The sequence below is a fragment of the Syzygium oleosum genome, unplaced genomic scaffold (assembly GCF_021117445.2).
Source record: "Syzygium oleosum isolate NSW1041296 unplaced genomic scaffold, Sole_v2.1 Sole_v2.20, whole genome shotgun sequence".
NCBI lineage: Eukaryota > Viridiplantae > Streptophyta > Magnoliopsida > Myrtales > Myrtaceae > Syzygium > Syzygium oleosum.
This window is the reverse complement of record NW_026607504.1, coordinates 3,880,665-3,885,556: the sequence shown is the minus strand read 5'-3', so window position 1 is coordinate 3,885,556 and position 4,892 is coordinate 3,880,665. Positions and strand designations below refer to the sequence as shown.

Sequence of the window (4,892 nt, the reverse complement as noted above, 5' to 3'; positions counted from 1 at the left end):
AAAAAATAAAATACGAAATATTTTTTAAATAAAAAAAAACAAATAAAAAAGAAGAAAGAAAAAGAAAGAAAAGAAAAAAAAAAGAAAAAAAAAATTTTTTTGAAATTTTTTTAAAATTTTTAAAAAAAAAACGATAAAATAAAATAAAATAAAAATAAAAATAAAAAAAGGGATCCGGACCGGTCAGTGGACCGGACCGGTTCATTGATCCGACCCGTCGTTGACCGGTCGGATCCATTGAACCGGGTCATTTGACCGACCGTCAACTGAATCCGACGATCGTTGACACGGTCGGATCAGTGAACAGGTCATTGGACCGACCGAGTCAACGAATCAGGCCGGGGCGTTGGCTGGTCGTCAAGCTGAGCCGGGTCGGCCGAACCGGTGGGAGCCGCCCGTCGAAGCCAAAACGGCCTCTCACCGGCCAGACCCGGGCGCCGCCCCAATCGGCCTCTGGGAGTAAAACCAAGCCTCTCCACCCACCGGGTCACTGTCGGCTAGTTCGCCGCACGGCCGGCGGCCAAAACAAAAACCGGTTTCATTGAGGACTTTTGTCGAACAGATGGTGTGCGCTTCCAAAAACAACAAATCGACGTTCCGTGACCGGAGGATTCAGCGAATCAACCTACCTTCGGTGAGGACACACGGACGGCGGGGATGACGGTATGGGCGGATTCGCGCAAACGGCCGGCGCGAGTCCCGGCCATACCGAGCGAAAAACAGCAAAACGGGGCGGTTCGGGCGGATGAGAGCTCACCATCGAAGCGCGTCAGGGGCTTCCCGGTTGATCGGGCGACGGCGACGCGGCTGGGAACCTGCAAAACCGACTTTCCCTTCTTTCTCTCTCAATTTTCTCTCTTTCTCTCTCAATTTTTCTCTCTCTGTTTCTCTCTCAATTTTGCCGACCAGGGCTCTCTCTCTCCCTTTGGCTATTTATAGCCGGACGGCCAGTGCCCTGCCTCAGTTACGCCGTAATGACGACAGTGCACGCACCGCCTACTCGGCACGCGACTTTCGCGGCCATTTAGGCAGTGCGAGCTGAGATCGGATTGATGAGGCGCGGGCGAGAGACGAGGGAGGCGAGAGGAGGAGGAGAGATAAGGAAGCCGGGACAGGGGAGGACGGGACGGCAATTAATGCCGGTCCGTCAGGCGTGCTCTCTCGGCCTTCCTACGGCCGAGATAGCGACGGCGAGGAGCGCGCCGCCGTGCGTCGTGCTGGCGTGACGTCGCGAACGAGGGGAGAACAGGGCGAGAGAGCGACCGCGAGGAAGAAGAAGAAAGGGGTGGCGGGCCGGCCCAAAAGTGCGGGGGAAGAAAAGAAAGAAAAAAAGAATGGGCCGGGGGCCGGGAGGGGAAGAAAAGGAAAAAGAAAGGGCCGGGTCGGCCCACCCTACCCGAAATTTTTTTTTTTTTTTTTTTTAAATTTTGTTTAAAATTTAAGAAAATATGCTCTAATAGGCCCTATTAATGCACATATGCCTAATGTCTATATGCAATGCATTTAAATAGAAATATTTTTTTGTTTTAGGAATTAAAGAAAATTAATTCCTAAATTTTGTGTAATTAATTTTGGGCAAATTAAAAATAGGTGTCAACAGTACCTAAGGTGATCAACTTTAGTGTCGGTTAGCATGTGCTCTCATGTGTGTTACTTTCAACGGCATTTCTGTTCTCTTTCATATTCCCTTCTTTCTTCTTCCATCCGCAAATGCCGCTTGTCCGAGCGAGCTCCAAAAAGGCTCAAACTTTAGACGCGATTCGAACCGAACGGCAGCGGCGGCGAGAGCTCCGGCGGCGGCGGCGGCGGCAGCGCATGGCGGCGAGGTTTGGGCAACTTCGGCGATGGTTGGCAATGATTCGCGATCGCGATCAGTTCTGCCCATCGAGTACAAGAGTCCTCCTTCGACCGCTAGAGCTCCGGTCTGGCTCGCAGAAGACGCGCTGCACTGTTTTCGCAAAACCAGCAATCAACAACCCGTTCCGGTCTCTACAAATTCCAGCTACCGATCCTTCGGCACTTCCTTCTACCCAAGAGCCATCGACATTGAGCTTGATGGATTATTTACTCGCCGGCGGCACCCATCGAACTGGCCGAGAAGGTAAGTTTTCTTTTCCCTGTTTTTTTTTTCCCCCTTCGATTCGGGGTTCCTATTCTTGATAATAATTCGTGTTGATTGCGAGTGCAGTATCAACAATGCTGGGATCCGGCTTGCGAGCATGGAAAACAAAAGAATTCCGAGATTTCCGGATCTGCCACAGGGCACCGGCGACTAGCTCCCAAAAATATCCGACACCCATTTGTCCATTCGAGTAATGCTTCGCGAGCATATACTGATTTTCAGTCTCTGATCAGCCCAGATTTCGCTCGTCCATTTACACAGTAAAAACATATGTTCAATCGGGCTTGAGAGCAGAACGGGCACAAGGGAGCAGGTAGCATCTTTCTTTTATAGAAATTTTCACAAGTAGGGAGGGCGTTTTGGCATACGCTCCACAGAAAATTTCGTATCTCGGTAGGAGAGTGTAGCAGCCAGATTCGTGTCCTCAGTGATTTTGGTGGCTGAAATGATGATGAGGCTTGGTTTGTGGGAGTCTGTTGTGCTGTGATATATATGCCGTGGTAGCCATTTTTCACATTATAAACTCCTGATTTAGCACCCTTCCAAATGAGCTTGTCATCCCCCGGGGTTGTATTGAGTGAGATAGTGAGGATTTCCTTCACTATATCCTCATCAATTAGTTCATTCGGTTTCTGTTCATTCCATCGGTTTGACTCCGGTTCAATAAGCTCAGCCACAGTTTGGGGGTCTTCTCGGTTGGCAGGTCCTTTAATCAGCCCAGCTGAAACCCACTTTTCTTCGTGGACTTTCATCGAGTTTCCATCTCCCACTGACCACAACACTTCTGCGTATCTCGCTTCTCTTCCAATAATACACCTTGCCAGCCTCACGAAGGCCGGGAACCTTTCCCAGCATTCCAAAAATCCCCCCTGCGGAAATAGATGCCTTGCATAACTCGACTCTAAAGGGATATTGGGGATTGCAGTAGCACTAGTCTCCAAGCTTGTTTGTCTAACATGGCTTTGTTAAAGGAGATAAGGTCTCTAAAGCCAAGTCCGCACTCTTTTCGTAGTGCTCAAGAAGGCCTGAAAGTTGACATTAGGTGTTGAATAAAGCTTTCCATAGAGGGTGAGGTGGCACTCGCCCTGTTTCTCCAAGGGAGCATCTCCCTTCATCACGACCTCATCTTCTTCTGACCACTTCCGACCACAAATTACCTAGTCTTCTACATAGAGCAGCTAGATGCCTCTCCTCTTCGTACTGACCAGCCAAGTATATGATTTCACAGGTCAGGGAATCAAAGTACAAATGTAGGAAAATCAGTAATGCAGCAGCCACTCCCGAGAGGATGCAAAAAACAGGACACAAAGGCCAGGCAGGACCAACAACAAACGAGGAATACTACCCACCTTGATTGGACCAGAAAAACCAGAAGCAGCAACGGAATGCCCAACAAAACCAGAAAGCAGCCAGCTATCACCCGTCACAAGAGTAACACGATTTGCCCAAAGAAGCCAAGAGCGATGAATGGAAGAGCCCAAGAAAGAAGATAATCGCTAGTCTCAGTATGACCATTACAAGTCAAATGTCATTAAGAATGACAAGTGAAAGGGGTAAGATTGAAGGATGAAGGAGGCTCCAAGAACAGGAAATAGATGGAACAGTAGACGGACAATGATGCTATTTGGATGAATGTAATGATGAAATAGGTTGTGTATATGTGGGATGAGGAAATGTTCATGGGTTCACGGGCTGAGAAAAGGGGATTTAGGGTTTAAGGGCAATGATTGGAGGGGAAATCATGAGGGAATGAGGGGGAGAAGCGTAGGGATAGGGTTTGAATGGGGATGAAGGGTAATGGTTGGGGAAATCATGAGGGATCTAGGGTTTTAGTGGAACTATCACCAAGAGGGATAGAGAGAAGCTCTTCCATGAGCGGTTGGGTTCGAACAGTTTTTTTGCTTGCTAAAGGAAGTTGAAGTCAGATTGGGTCGTGTCTGGACACGGACAGAGTTTAAGGATCTGATGTATCTCTCTTCTATGATGCAGCATCCATTCTAAGAATTTACCTATCTTCTGAAACCGGAAATATATGGAGAGAGTATTTAGTTATCTCCAGAAAATATGCTGCGTCTAACTGCCCTGGGATCTATTGGTCAGGCTTAGAACTTGGAAATATGTGCTTAGAAGATGGTAGTACCACTCTACAGTATAATGAAGTTTGGTAAGGATCACATACCCTGTAGAAAATAAAAAAATAATCTCACTGTTCCTTTAATATCGAGAATATTTGTGTGCTGAGGATGTCTCTTTTATGTGGTTGATGTTTTCTGGTTCAACTTGCATGATCTTAGTTTCGCTTGTCTGGTTAGTGTTAGCACATAGATGTATGATTTCAATTTTCCTTGTTAAAAAAAAAAAAAGTACTTTTGCAAGCGCATCCTTTCTTTGTGTGCCAACTGTATGAGCATGTTGGTCCGAGTATGATCAAAACTCCTTTTTTTAACATGGTCATAATTAGTGAACTGTCACTTTGGATGTTCAATCTCTCTTTTCCTGCCCTTATAACTCTATAAACATGAATGTTCATGCAATGAAGTGAAAGCAACAACCTAACGCATAGCTTACGCCATTCTTGATAATCATGCTAAAGTCGTTCACCTTCCTTCATCTGTTGATCTTCATTCACATTTACCATGTAAAGATTGCCCCACTTGTGATAGAACTGTGGGTGTCATTTACCTACTATTTATGGTTAATCACGAATAGTCATTTTTATATAGAGATGAGGTTAACTGTCTCCTATATCTAGATGGACTTACCTCTGGTA

At 46.5% G+C, this 4,892-nt stretch overlaps 1 long non-coding RNA gene across 1 annotated transcript; it reads left to right on the top strand.

Annotated features, from left to right (window-relative positions):
- The first annotated feature begins 1,616 nt into the window (after nt 1-1,616).
- On the top strand, nt 1,617-4,389 carry LOC130140682 (uncharacterized). The gene is made up of 2 exons (XR_008818660.1): nt 1,617-2,435; nt 3,351-4,389. It is a non-coding gene; the product is annotated as an uncharacterized LOC130140682 (long non-coding RNA).
- The last annotated feature ends 503 nt before the right edge of the window (nt 4,390-4,892 follow it).